This window comes from Eptatretus burgeri, chromosome 8 (genome assembly GCF_056783735.1).
Source record: "Eptatretus burgeri isolate ZD-2024b chromosome 8, Ebu_testis_v1, whole genome shotgun sequence".
NCBI lineage: Eukaryota > Metazoa > Chordata > Myxini > Myxiniformes > Myxinidae > Eptatretus > Eptatretus burgeri.
The window spans coordinates 18,321,435-18,337,027 of NC_140968.1; the positions used below are offsets into that span (position 1 = coordinate 18,321,435).

At 45.5% G+C, this 15,593-nt stretch overlaps 1 long non-coding RNA gene across 1 annotated transcript in view; it reads right to left on the bottom strand.

The window, feature by feature from the left end:
- Nucleotides 1-4,339: 4,339 nt before the first annotated feature.
- The window catches only part of LOC147021226 (uncharacterized), a 46,792-nt gene continuing 35,538 nt past the window's right edge, over nucleotides 4,340-15,593 (bottom strand). The window contains exon 3 of the long non-coding RNA XR_015061336.1: nucleotides 4,340-4,556. This is a non-coding gene — a long non-coding RNA (uncharacterized LOC147021226). The remainder of the gene's footprint in view (nucleotides 4,557-15,593) is intronic.

The window sequence follows — 15,593 nt, forward strand, 5'->3', positions numbered from 1 at the left end:
AAAATATATATATTTTAACTCACTACAATGTTCATTATAAACAATTGAGAATATTTTTTAGCTAACTATTGTTCTTTATGAACAAAAAAAACAACAATATATATATATATATATTTTTAACTGCAAGCCAGAGTAAAAATAAGAAAGTTTAAAAATCCCAATATTTTCCAACAAGGCAATGTTTAGATAATATTTCTTTCCACCCCCTTCATTGGTACAAGCAATTCGAGACACTCATCCAATGTGAGTTTGAGCAGTGGGTGAACAGTCCCATCAAGTTCACAGTAAATTTCAGGTTCTATGGGTTGGGAAAAAAGAGAAGAGTGAATTATCGGGGAGGGTCGAGACGGCGGAGGTGTTGGCAGCGGCTTGACCACAGCAATCACAGCAGGCTTCCCCAGGACCGTCTCCGTTTTTGTTGTTTTCTTTGCTGTGGAAGAACATCGTCCCAACGATCCCAACGATGCTGCCAAATTGATAATTTCTCTTGCACTTTTGCCAGCTCCATAAAAGGGAAATGCAATCACGAAAAATCTCTCAACTTCCGAAATGGCTCTTTTCGATGTAGCCTGTGGTATAAATGGCGATTGCTCAGTGATCCGAATCCTGGGTAGTTCAAATCCCAAATAGCATGATCCCTTCCATCCCACTGGAAGCCATGATTATGCCTTATATCCGCATACAAAATATGTACCATTCAGAGGTGCCTGAGGTTCAACAAGTTTATTTGCTTCGATTTTTACAGATATGGTTGTCCCATTAATTCGTCCTTTTATGGTAACCGTCTCATTCCAATGTCGAGCATAATATCGGCATGTTGATTCTCCAAAGTGGGGTCCCAGTCCCTGTCTTTGAACTAGCCAAATCAATCCAGTTTGTTTGGGCATGAGTTGAAAATGTGGGGGGTACTTGTCTAATCCCTCCCCCTTCTTCAATCCATCAGAGTTTGTTACTTTTCTCGCACTTGCCGGGCCCTGATTCACGGCTTTTCGCTCAATAGTTCTGTAATGAGGGTAATACCAATACTCATAGTTCGTAAAATTGTCTTCTTCTTCTTCTTTCGGCGTGCTCCCATTAGGGGTCGCCACAGCGGATCAACTGTCTCCATTTCGCTCTATCCTCCACATCTTCCATTGACACTCCAACCACCCGCATGTCCGCCCTCACTGCATCCATGAACCTCTTCTTTGGCCATCCTCTTCTCCTCCTGCCTGGCGGCTCCATCTTCAATATCCTTCTCCTGATATACTCCGCTTCCCTCCTGTGCACATGTCCAAACCATCTCAATCTCGCCTCTCTCACTTTGTCTCCTGGCACTGGCACCGCCTCCAAACCATACAACATAGCTGGTCTCACTACCATGTTATATACTTTCCCCTTAACTCTTGCAGCTACCCTTCTGTCACAAATCACTCCTGCAACTCTTCTCCACTAACTCCATCCTGCCTGCACTCTCTTTTTCACTTCTCTCCCACACTCTCCGTCACTTCGGACAGTTGGTCCCAAGTATTTAAACCAATCCATCTTCCCCACCTCAACTCCTTGCAACCGCCCCATACCACCACCCTCCCTCTCATTTACGCACATGTACTCCGTCTTACTCCGACTGACTATCATTCCCCTTCTCTCCAGTGCGTACCTCCACCTCTCAAGGCTCACCTCAGCCTGCTCCCTACTCTCCCTGCAGATCATGATGTCATCCGCGAACATCATAGTCCATGGAGACTCCAGTCTGATCTCGTCCGTCAACCTTTCCATCACCATTGCAAACAGGAAAGGGTAAAATATTCTTTGTTGAAGCATTTTCGAGCTCAGTGAAAACATCTCGACTTTCCTTAGAACCACATTCCAGTTGTACTGAAATCATATTCCCTATCCAGCTTGCTGGTGCTATATTTTATCATGTTATAAAATCCTTGAATATATATTTAAATAATAGGAAATATTGTCCGACTGGGAGGTCAGCCAACTCCCTCATCACAGCTTTACTGAGAGGTGATCCTTGCATTCAAAGAAAAGATATAACAAGTCTGAAGACGACAATGGTTCATGAGTGGTATTTGACGATGTAGATTGTTTCAGAAGTCAAAGATGAGACAATGTGATAATTTTTGACCAAGTTATAAAAAATGTGGTACGGTGGTAGTACCACATCAACATGATGTGGTACGGGTGACAGGTTATTCGCTGCAAAATGTCGAAAACCCGGTTTCGTTCAACAACTTTCAAAATTTGACCTTTACATAACCTTTAAAGGTCCCAAAACAATGTTGTGGACATTAAAATAAGGAAACAGGATACATGTTATGGCTTATTGGAGTTAGTTCATCGAAGAAGGTCGAAAACCCGGTTCGAATCCCACAACGTTGAAAATTTGTTCTTTGTGGCCTTTAAAGGTCAAAGGTCAAGGATTATGACCTTTGGTGCAAACTTCCTCTGGAACATTCCAGGAACAATATAACATCATATTGGCTATATGGCATTTCGCACTCCTTGGATTATCCATACTTTGATGAAATCAGCGTAAAAACAAACGTGAAGGGGGCGCCACGGGCAAGATGTTCAAGACAGAGCAAAATGGTTTCATGACTTTAGGTGGGGAATGACCTCAAGATTATGCAAAAAAAAATTTGTCATCCGAGCACTCAAAGTTTGGGCGGTCGTATGATTTTTATGTCAAAATTCGCAATTTTCTAGGTTTTTAACCTTGTGACTTTGACCTTGGGACGAAAATGTAAGATTGGACAACGACAAGTATTAGATAATTCATTTTGCTATTCAAATACTGAAGAACCCATTCCATTCAGTCAATTCTCTCGAAGAAGATAGATTTTTAATCCGACTACCCCCTAAAAATGGCTATTTTGGGGCGTGGCTCGGCTCACATGGGCGTATCATGCCCTCACCCAGGAAAACACAACTAGACATTGATATCGTACACATAACCAAGTTTCATCAAGATCAGATCAAAGTCCACAGAGTTATGCTCTGGACAGACAGACACACAGACAAGCTGGTTGGTGGCGATGGGTCGCCGAGCATGGAAATTATAAGATATCGAGCAAAATGGATGTCATATATCGGACAGGGAATCAACTTAAGATTATGCATATCAAATCTCATGCAGTTCCATCTACTGATAACTACGTAATGTATTTAAAGCACTCTTTATCCATTTGAATGAAAAGTACCGAAAATGCGGTTTGAAATCGGAAATCCCCAAAGTTCGAGGGGGTCCTGTGGGTGAACAAAGATATAAATCGAAAATCCGGCTTGATTGTTGGTGCACAATGTATTCCAGATGATTCGTGTGAATTTTCATGAACATCCAACCATAACCCTCGGAGGAGTAGCATTTGGCGCAATGGCACTTCCAGCTCTCGCATATTATCGATTTTTGCACTAATTGACCTTTGACCCCTGACCGAAGCAAAATCGGTCGATATGTCCTGAGGCAACGTTGTAGTACTCATTGAGTACCATGAACCTGCAAAGTTTCATTCGTATCGATGAACTCATCTGGTCGATAGGGGGCTTTCAATTTTCGCGCATACCCTAATTGTTCGGGGGGTGCTGTGGGTAAAGTATTCCATATATCACAAAAACCTGAATATATATGATAGTGCATCACCTGTCGATCATTCCTGCCAAACTTCAAAACTCTACATGGGATAATTACTTTCAGAATTGATTTCGCATGAACGGTACCGATTTTGAAGGTTTTTCGGTTGTTGCTAGGGAACCAAAGCGTCTCGAGCAACCATCACTATTTCCAAAGCACAAGGTCATAAGATGTACCTACCACCCGAGTTTGGTCAAAATCCGCCCACGTTTACTACGAATTATGCTGATGACAAACGAACAAACATCCAAACAAACAGACAGAATGACTGACAATAAGGGTCACCTATTTCGGCGACCCAACAGACAGACACACAGACATAACGAATATAGTGGTCACTCTGGTTGGCGCTCGTGAACCAATTATGTTAATAGACACATGTGTAAGCACAAAAAATCATATCATATTTGAGTGCATTTTCTATTTCAGGTATAATACTGTTATTTTAATATCAAGTTTTAATCATCTACATTTTATTGTTTGTTTTATCATCCTCAAACCCATTATGCCAAAAACACATCCACAGAGGCAGCATTAGGGGGGGCAGCGTGATGGGGGTGGAGGCAGCACAAGGAAGGGTAGGCAATGCGAGGGGGGAGAAGGCAGTGCGAAGGAGGGGGGCAGAGGCAGCGTGAGGGTGTGGGGAAGGGAATGCAATGTGAGTGGAAAGGAAGTGTGGAAGAATTCTCGAAGTCATCAGTACAATTAAAACATTTATTCAACAAACAAACACATTTTATTATGCGTGCATAGGACTTTCTGAACATACAAACTCATTCCAGATCTCTCAAATAAGTATAGAGAATCTTAGTATTTATATAGTTTTCAATGAAAGTTTTTTATCATCTCTGGCACTGGCGTCAGCTTGTCTGGTCTTGACATCTTCGAGGCGAAGCTTATCTTCAGTCTTCTTCGACAGCCTCAGCATGACCTGCTTGAATGGTTGAAACATATATTTCAAATCCAGACATATTAATCCTCTCCGAATACAAAAAAACACACAGAATGCAAGAATGATATCAAATGGCAACTTTAATGGCGATTAAAAACAAGTTTCCATCATATGTAGGTTAAAAGTCAGTCTGCTTCTCCCAAAACTGGAAGATATATTATCTTGAAGCGACTCGAGCTTCGTGAATACATCTGAACACCTTCTTAAATCCACATTCTCACTTGTTTGTGTCTTTTATAAAAATTTCTTTGGATAGCTTTTAAAATAATAAGCAATTCTTCTTGTATTCAACTTACTGGCAAAGTTCAACCTGATACAAACTTTAATTGTCAGGTGATTTTTCCATACAAAGGAACAATATAATTATGTTGATTCCAAATGGATAAATACTTTAAAGGAATCATATCATATTTGAGTATATTTTATTTCAGGTTTAACATTTTCATTTTAATACCAAGTTTTAACTATCATCAATTTATTTATTTCATCACCTTCAAACACGTTATGATAAAAATGTATCTTCAGAAGGCTATGTGAAGAAAAGGGAAGGTGGTGTTGTGTTAGTGGAAAGGAAGGGTGATAAAAAGTGCTCAAACAACATTTTATTTTTAACCGCTGGGTTCTATATAAAACCAGGTGAGAGCATTTAAAACACGTGCTATCTATCTGGAAAATTCAAAATGAAACCATCAGTCCTGAACAGTCCCTTAAACAAAGGTTGAGGAGTAGGAGAGAGCGAGACAGAGAGGGATAGGGATAGGGATTGCTGATGATGTATCAGTGGTTGTTAAAGATAATAATGATATTGTTGCTCTTGATAAGTGTTTAGATTTGTTTTGTTTAGCATCGTCTCTGAAGTGGAACTGGGAAAAAAGCAAAGGTCAATGGGTTCCCTGTGTGAGAAGCAATTCACCTGGAATGGCACGAGTCCTGCCAATACACCTTCCTGCAAAGTTAAAATGGGTGGACGAAGGTGTTGAATATGTCAGGGTATTTCAGGGATCCCCACACTATGGCCAGAAAACCTTTGATGGTGTTGCTGAACGTGTAAAAAAAAAGAGATTGAGTAAGTGTTAGAGAGCCCTGCCCCACTTTTTGTGTCAAGACCAGGTCCTGGTAATCAATAATTTAGTTGCCTCTTTTTTATGGCACAGGTTCATCAGACCGTAACCACCGGAAAGCTTGTTAAAGGAAGTGCAAAGGCAACTGTAGGACTTATTTTTGGGAGGCCATCACTAGTTATGACCAAACATTGTATGCCGTCCATTGGCCGAAGGTGGCCAGGGGATGGTCGACATCAGGAGCCGGATAATGGCCTTTCGGCTCTGCTCTGCACAAAAATTATCAGAAAAGCAATTAACAAACCATCTCCTGGCTACTCACATTCTGCAGCAAGCAGGTGGGCTTGGATATGGCCGTGAATGTTTTCTGGTCCTGCTTCAATGTGTGGACACATCTTTTTTTTTTTTTTTTTTTTTTTTTTTTTTTTTTTTTTTTTTTTGTATACCTTGGCCACGCCTCGGATGAGAGCTAACACACAACTCACAGCAAGGAGGCATGAGACAAGAGGGGCGGGAGTGGAAGGGACAAAACATTGGGGAACAGACACAGGTGAACTGTGGAAGGGAGAGGGATGGGGATGGGACGGGGAACATGGCGAGTGGAAGATGGACATTAAAGGGACTTTCAGGGAGGAAAGCAGGAGAATTGAAGGAAGTGGGCTTGGGTGGATTATCGGGGGTAGAAAAGATCGAGGATTTGGATGGGGGAAGATAAGAGGTGGTGGTGAACAGCTGTTTTGAAAGCCTGGAGGGAAGAATGGGAAAGAATAGAGTGAGGAAGTTTATTCCAAAGGCGGGACAAAAGAGGAATGAAAGAGTGAAGATGAGCAGTGATTCGTGATTTTGGTAGATTTACCAGAAGAGGGTTGATGGCGGACCTTGAGCGACCTGTGGAAGTGTGGTTGGGACAAATCACAGAGAGAGCAGGGGGGCAAGGCTGGAGAGGAGTCGGTAGAAGACAGAAAGACCACCGACCAACCTGCGGTGATTGAGTGAGAGGCCCAAAGACTCAGCTTCATTGCGGGAGATGCCAATGATCTTAAAAGCCCTGGTTTCGACAGCGTGAAGTCGAGAAAGGTGGGAGGCAGGAGCACCAGCCCAGAGGGGAGAGCAGTACTCCATCAGGCTACGGACAAAAGCTTTGTAAGTGGTCAGGAGCTCAAGAGGGCCGAGGAAGGACTTTGCACGACGGAGGATTCCCAGTCGGCGACTGGCTTTTGAGGCAAGGTTGGAAATGTGACTTTCCCAGGAAAGGTCATGGCAGATAGTGAGACCCAGAAGCTTGAAAGAAAAGACTTCTTCCAGAGGATTGTTGAGAAAGTGGATGGGGGGTTTTGTAAACGGTCCTTTCGAAGAGACATAGTGAGAGTGTGAGATTTGTCTGGATTGAAAGACATGTTCCACGTGTTGGACCAGTTTGTGATTTTATCCAGATCTGCAGTGAGCGAAGAAGCTGCTGCTTGCCGGTCTGAGGGATGACAGATGGTACGGCAGAGGGTGGAGTCATCGGCAAAGAGAAATAGAGGATTTTCCAGAGAGTCCGAGAGATCATTGATGAAAACCAGAAAAAGAACAGGGCCCAGAACGCTACCTTGAGGAACTCCAGCCTGCACAGGAAGAGGGGATGAAAGAACTCCATTTAGGGCCACACGTTGACTGCGACAGAGAGGAAGTCTGCGAGCCATGAGTGGAGATGGCCTTGAATACCATGGGAAGAGAGTTTGGTGAGTAGGGCAGGGTGCCAGACTGTGTCAAAAGCACGTGATATGTCCAGGGATACGGCTCGGATTTCCTGTCTGGCATTGAGGACCTCCATCCATTGATGGGAGAGCAGTAGCAGCATATCTAGGGTAGAGTGACCTGGTCTGAAACCAAATTGATGATTGGAAATCAAGCCATTGGAGAAGAGGAAGGATTTCATGTCTGAAGCGATGATGGATTCCATAACCTTGCTGATGATTGGGAGAAGGCTGATTGGTCTATAGTTACAGGGATCTGTTTTTGCACCTTTTTTATGCAGGGCAGTGATGTTAGCAGATTTCCAAGCAGATGGCAGATGACCTTGGGAAAATGAGAGGGTGAATAGAACAGAGAGAGGGTGAGCAAGAGCAGAAGAGCAGGCTTTGAGGACACGTGGGCTGATGCCGTCTGGACCGGTTGCAGAATCTGACTCGAGGTTTGAAAGCAAGCTCTCCACCTTGTCAGGAGAAAAGGATACAGAGTCCAGGGACAGTTGGGTGCGACTGGGTAAAGTGGGTAGAGATAGTGATGGGTTTGGGACACAAGATTTAGCTGCAAACACCGAGTTTAGACATTCAGCTTTATCACGTGTGGAATCAGCAGTGCGGCCATTTGAGGTAAGGGAGGGGATGGAGGGGGAACATACACCAGAAACAGATTTGATTAAACGCCACCAGGATTTTGAGGAGGGAGAGAGGTTTGAGAGTTCAGACTTGAGATGAGAAAGATGTTGTTTTCTGGCTCTCCTGAGGGTAGATACACACTTGTTCCGAGCTTTGTGGAAAGAACTGAGATTGCTCCTCAGTTGGGTTTGCTTTCCATGAGGCAAAGGCAAGTTGTTTCAGGACAACTGCCTCGCCACAAGCTTCAGTAAACCAAGGGCGGGAGGAAGGGTAAGACAACTGAACACGAGAGGGGATAAATCTGTGCATGAGGGAGAGCAAGTTTCTTTGAAAGAATTCCCAGGATGAGTTGATGTTTGAGAAAGTAGTGATAGGAGACCAGTCTGTAAGTTTGATGGCTGCTCGGAGACCCTGCCAGTCGGCTTGAGTGAAATGCCAGACTCGACGGCGGTGAGGTGGTTCTCTGATAACAGCCAGAGAGATGTCCACTTTAACAAGGACGTGGTCAGAAGAACCAATTGGAGCGAAGGAAGAGCAGCAGACATTGTCAGGGAAATTTGTCAAAATCAGATCCAGAAGAGATGGAGTACCATTGGTTGAGATCCGGGTCGGGAAGTTGACTGATTGAGTCAGTCCCAATGAGTCACAGAAAGCTTTGCTGGTGTCCCATGGCAGGTGAGAGAGGTACCCACACCTAGCCAACTGGCGTGATGACAATTGAAGTCGCCACATAAGAGGAAGAGAGAGTTTGGATGAGAAGATAGAAGATGGTCCATGTTTTCGGAGAGTGAGGTGTAGATGGAGTCATCACTGTTCGGTGGACGGTACAGTACACATATAAACATGAGGTGGGAGTGGAGGGGAAGCCGAAGCCAGAGGTATTCCTGGGGGTGTGGGGGAGTGAGAGCAGTGCAGGGAGAGTGAGGAATAGAGTCTTTGATGAAGAGAGCAACACCTCCACCAGGACGAGGCTCAGGTCTGTCATACCGTAAGAGGGAGTAACCAGGAGAGATACTTGGGAGTCAGACACGGCCTTTGGGAGAGGAAAGTTTCTGTTAGGCAGATAATGTCTGGTTTGTCAGTGGCAACCTGCATGGAAAGATCTGAAAGGTTTGAGCGAAGGCCCCGGATATTTGAGGTCCACACTTTCAATGAAGAGGTAGGGGAGGAGGCTTTGGGTGCAGGAGGTGGAGGGGGCGGGGGAGGGTAGGACGAGGGACGAGGGGGGGAGGTAAGGAGGGTTGCTGAAGGAGTGTGGGGTATTGCAGAATAGCGAGGGGAGGGGGCCGAATGAGGAGGAGAAAAGGCTCTGTGGTGCTGGGAGAGAGGGGGGACAAGAGACAAGGAAGATGGCAGTTGAGTATTTGAGGAGGTGGAGTGAAGAGATGGAGGTGAGAGGGCAGTGGAGGGAGGCAGGTTGGTGGATGAGAGGGGGGGCAACTTAGAGAAGGAAGAGTGAGGGGGATGAAAGGTGGGAGAAAGGTGAGGGGGAATTTTTGAAAGAGGTGAGAGGGAGGCTTGGAGGGAGAAGAGTGGGATGGTTGCTTTGAGAGTGAGAGTGAGGGGTGAGGGGGGTGAGTTGGCACTGAAGTTGGAAAAAAGAATGGTTGATGGAAAGCGAGCATCCATGGCAAACTGTGGTTTTTAAAAGTTTTAGGTCAGAGATGCGATTTAACACAATTCTTGATGGATGCAATGAAGGCGAATTCAGAGCATGGAGAGAAGAAGCGCTGTAATAGTTGGATTTTTTAGGCAAGGAATGAAGGAGAGGTCGAAATGAAAGCAGTCTGTTGAAATAGCAGAAGAGTAGTGCATTGTGAAACAGTAAAGAGTACCACATGTGTGAGAGAGGAAGATGAAGCATCATAAGATCGTTTTTGTTGTTAATATTAATGTATGAGAGAGTTCAACAGATTAGGTCATGGAAATGTAAAGAAAAAAAAGAAATCGAGGAAGACGAGGAGGAAGTTAAGAGGAAGAAGAAGTAGCAGAATCGGGAGAAGGTGAGCGTGTTGTTGTTGTTGTTGGGTATATTTTTTTTTTTTTTTTTTTTTTTTTTGAGATAAGAAAGAGATTAGTTGGGAGAATGGGGGATGTTTGGAAAGTGGGGAGGATGAAAATTGAAGGTAATGGGGAGGATAGAAATTGAAGGTAATGGGGAGAAAAAAACAAACAAACAAACAAAAAAAAACGATCGAACACCAAGTGGAACCGGTAGGCCTCAAGCCTAGGACTAGGCCTCAAACACCAGGTAAGAACGTCGACATAAATACTCACAAAATAGCACGATTTTTGAAACAAAACCGAACTAGGAACACACATTAACATGTAGGTGAGAAAATTAAACAGTTAAAACGGGACAAATAACAACCGGAACTTAACTTTGAGAATGTCAGCAGGGAGCCCCGAAGGAGACCTCTTGCCGCTCAAAACTCAAGATCTTGCCGTTCAAGACATCCTGCTCAATTCTATCTCTGATTTTTATCAGAGTCTGTTGAATGCCTGGCAGAGCATTTCAGTGTGCCCCCAACAGGACACCGAGGTCACGAAGATATTTGCACAAGAACCTTTGTTTTATAATCTTCTTTTCCCCAGTATTTCCAGAAGTCGGGACTTCTGCCAAAATTTTAAATCAGCTGGCGTTATAAAAGTATGGCACCTCCGGCATGTTTCAGGTTGCGGGTAGAAATCTGCTCAAGAAATAGCCGACCTATCAGGAACTCACTCTAAAAGAGTGATTGGAAAAGTCTTGGGATAGGTCATACAAATCGGGTTTCAACTGGGATTAGTTTGGACCCAGGAGCATGAAGCATTGCACAATGAGTGGGTTTTTCCTAGATTATGTGTGCAGTTTATTCCCAACAACTTGCCCCCCCCCATTAGAATGGGGTCAAACCTCATTAAAAAGGCGAGCAGTAAAAAATTGTACAAGTCTTGTGTTAAGTAACTGAAAGAGGATGAGCCATTGAAGGGAGTAACCCGGTGGAAGACACTGATGTCTGCCGGACCCCCTCTGAACCTCCATGGGGGGGGGGGCTCTGTTTTGCAAGTTCATAAGTAAAATATCCGATGATCTCCAGTAGAGGTTGATACACTTTAAAGTTCATTCCAAGACACGAATTAATCATTTATCTCCTGCATCCACGTGCTGCACGTTTTGCATATGGAGGGAAGATGTGTTCCATGCCTTCATTCATTGTGTGAGATTGCTCCCTGTATTTCATTGGTTTCATTTTGTATCACACAAAATTAATGTTGTGTTTTCGTTGTGTGCCTTTATTTTTGGTGTTCATGCCAGGCCTATAAGGTAAATATGCTTATGAGGCTTCTCGGAGTAACTGCCAAATTGGCAACATATCTCTGAAAGAAAGGAAAATTAAATGGAAAACCGATCGGGCAACGCAATGTCATGTTCTTCTTTCATGCTCTCGTGTGAGCGAGAATAAAAGTTGAATAATTTTTTTCTCCCAAGATGCTAAAACGCTTGATGAGGTCACCAATACTTGGTGTCAGGAAGGAATTTGTAAGGTTCATGAGAACCAACTGAAAATACTTTTGTCGTGTTCTATGAGTACTCCATAAAGTTAATCGTTTCTTCTTTCTGTATTTCTTTTCTTCTCTTTTTCTCCTCCTTTTTTCCTATTTGTTGAATTGTATTTTAGTATTTTTCTTGAGCTTCCTTTGTTTCATTGCTTTTATGCTCCAATGGTTGGTGTAATTATATATATCTTGTTACGAATTTGGAATTCGATTGCATACAACATACAGGTTCCTTTAGTCAGCTATGTCAGTAAGTGCTTGTTCCCGAGATAGCTCAACTTCCATTGTTTAAATGTTCAGAAATCGATTAGATGCGCTGGGGATCGATTTAGTAGTTAGGGAGCGAACAAAGGAGACATCCCTCCTCCTCTTCTGCAAAGAGGAAGAAGAGTCCTGCCCCTGTGATTCACGATGTCAACAACTCCCTCCGACCCGTGGATGAGCGGGGGATGAATCACGAGGGCAGGAGTCACGCCGGCTATGGGGGAGGGGCGGAGAAGGATAAGGATGAGATCCTTTTCTTGTTCTTGAGTAGTAAGCTTTTTGCTTTGGCAGAGAGTAGTGGCTCAGCAGACCTTCGGGTCCTGTTTGGCTTGGGTTAGGGTTGAGGCCTTCGGAAGCTTTTTGCTTCTGCAGAGTTGTTCAGCAGAGGTTCGGGTCCTGCTTGGCTCGATAGGCTTTTTGGAGACCTGCTTTGTTTTGGAAGAAAGTTGAGCTGGTTGCTCGGCTCGAGCTGTGAATGGTGGCTTCTTCTTCTTCTTGGTTCGTGGAGCACTTTGTTCTCCGTTTGGTTCCCGGCTTGGTGCGACTTGGCCTCTTCTTGGAGGTGGTTCCCCGGGGAAGCGACGCATCGACGGGAAGGATTGGCGCCTCGTCTCACCGGCACGTGTTGAGAAGTGGGGGAGGATTCACGGGAGCTCGGGAAGGATCGCGGCTCGTGGCAATTTGATCCAGCTCGCTCTCGCTGGAGCCCGGGTTCGAACAACTTGAAGACCACACGAGGTGGAGAGGTTCGAGATAGGCTCTGGGTTTCAGCTCACCTGTCCTCCGAGCTCGAGCTCATTAGTGAAGGCCTCAGCCACCATTTCTTGGGTGTTTGTGTGCGTACGTGTTTCCGTGGGCCCGTCTAATAAGTAGGAAATTGTTAAGTGCTTTGCGTGCTGTAAATGTTTGTATTGCATTTCGTAAAGTCAGTGTCGTTCTGCTCTTACGTGCTTTCCTAGTCCCCCATTATTATTAATAAATACCCCAATTGTTAAATGTTTTCAGCTCGTCGCGACGATTCTTTCATTGACTGAGCATTTCGTGTGTTGGGAGTTGGAAAGCCATTGGCTTGCCATAAAAGGGGGACATTTGGACCGACGGTTCTCGGCGATTACTCCGCTCGGAATCGTGCACGTGACAGGATCGCCTCGGCGGTTTGTTCCTTACGAGTTCCGTCGAGGGTGGAATGCCCCGGTAGTTGGATCACGTGGGTATTTAGGTACATTGAAGATTGGCAATCGACCCTACCCCACGTGATCTGCCCATTGGCGATTTTTGTTCTTGTACAAGGACCCGTCGACTCGGACTTATCAGGGCGGCGATCTATATTCCGGGCGATCTGTCGGGCTGACTCGACTTGCGGCTCCGTTCAGAGCGGTCGGTTCCCGGCCGACCGCGGCACCGCAACAATATATATATATATATATATATATATATATATATATATATATATATATATATATATATATATATTGTTGTGGTTCCGCCGGCGCGTCGCCACGAGTACGACCCTCGATGGAGCAGTGGGGCCACCTCGGCTCGATCGCCCGTAATTACAGATCGCCGGCCCAGAGAAGTCCGAGGTCAGCGGGTCCTGGTTATTTTGGACCGAAATACGCCAATGGGTAAACCACGTGGGGTAGGGTCGATTGCCAACTTCAATTTACCTAAGTACCCACGTGGTCGAGCTACCGGGGTATGTCACCCTCGACGGAACTCGTATGGAAGCGAGCTGCTAAAGCAAGCTCGTTCCGTGTGCGATGCCGAGTGGTTTTATAATCGCCGAATTCCGCCGGCCCGATTATCCTGTGACTCCGTTATAGTGGCAATGACTGCTCACTTTCCCACATGCACGACACACCCAGTCAATGGAGAAATGACACGACGAGCTGAGTACATTCAAACAATTGGGTATATTTATTTACCAACGATGGGGGACTAAGGGAGCATGCAAGAGGAGAGCTATACCGAATATCAAGCAAGGCAAATAATATACAGGCAAAAGCACTTAACAGTTCAATACTTATCAGATGGGCCCACGGACACACACACACACTCAGAAAGAAATGGACCCTCTTGGGTCTTCATCGCGGCTCTCCAGCCGAGGAGAACAGTCCGGTTGTGAGAGCCAGGGGGCGGCAGGCTACCTGGCCATGTACCGCGGCTGGACTTCCCCTTCTCTTGGGGCTAGTGTCGCCGTACAAGCCAGGCGCAAAGGGATGAGACGTAGGCTCTGGAGTGGGGACGAGGCCGGTTGCAGGAGAGGCCAAAGTGATGAGCCGGGAAGCGAAGAAGCGGGAGGAGAGGACAGAACTGTACCAGAACAACTTCAAGAGAGCCTACCTCGATAATCTGCTCAGGACCCTTATATCCGCCCCCCTCCCGCTCAGTTGAACGCTTGTCTCCTTCCCGCTCGCTCTCCCATTGGACAAGAAACATCGTTCGACTCCTTGTCCGCTGGCCATTGGACAGGCGCGCGGTGGGCGGGGCGCTCCCATCCCTCTGGGCGGAGTCTCAAGTGGAGGCGTTTTGTGGCTCCGCCTACCACTTCATCTCAATTGGTCGAGGGCCACCGCGTGGCCACTCCCTGAGCTCCGCCTTCCTCACACCGGACGACCTACCTTCTGCGCATGCGTCCTCGCATTCCTCTCATTCGCCAAAACGGGCGGCAAACCCCACGATTGGCCAGGTGGAGGAAGCGACTGCAGGCGAGGGCGATGCGGTGTGGTCAGCGATAATGTCAGTGGCCCTGGCGGTGGTGTAAAAATGAACTCAAAGAAAACCTGACTATTATAATAAATCACAGCGCAGGAACATTTAATTACCTGTTACACTTGGGAAAGGGCTATCTATTGAACACATACTTACCGAGATAACTAATTTATAGGAACCTGAATGTCTGTGTGCTCTTGGCTTCCAGATTCGCAACGATATATATCTTTGTATTTTGTGATTTATAAAATGACTTTTTTTCTCTTTCTCTCCCTCTCTCTCTGTCCAATTCTTGCTCTTCCCTCCCAACACAGTGTAATACCCTACTCCCGCATCTCCCGCCCCTCTCTCTCTCTCTGGACACATATACAGACAGTGTTTGTGTCCGGGCAGGGTTTGTCTCCGGACCTGTCCGTACGGTGTTTGTCTCTGGCCAGCTTGCCTCCGGACTGGTCTGGGCGGTGTTTGCCTCCAGACGGGTCTGGGCATTGTTTATGTCTGAACAGTGGTTTGTCTCCAGACATGTGCGGACACGAGTTTGTCTGCAGGCCGTGTTTATAATATGACTGATAGAAAATGGATTTCAGACATTATTTTGTTTCCATCTTCACTGTTATTCTGTGGAGAATCATTTTGAGACGGTATAATGAATTATAATTAACGCTCCACCGGACATGCCTTCCCTTCCTCCCACCTCACACTGTCTTCTCTTCCCCTTTCCAAACCCTTCCTCACTCCCCCTCCCTCCACCTCTTAATTTTCCCCACCCTATCTCCACCACCCCTCTCTCCCCCTCCCCCCCCAATTTTTGTCCCTCCCCCTTTCGTATTACCATCAGCGAAGCGACGGGTGGCATTTGCTCGTGTGTGTGTGTGTGTGTGTGTGTGTGTGTGTGTGTGTGTGTGTGTGTGTGTGTGTGTGTGTGTGTGTGTGTGTGTGTGTGTGTGCGCGTGTGTGTGCGTGTGTGTGTGTATAAAATCACATATAGACACAGATGTTCTGTATATACAGGAGATAGATAAAGACACATATATGGATCAACAGACACGTGGACTAACATTATATAAGATAGACGGACA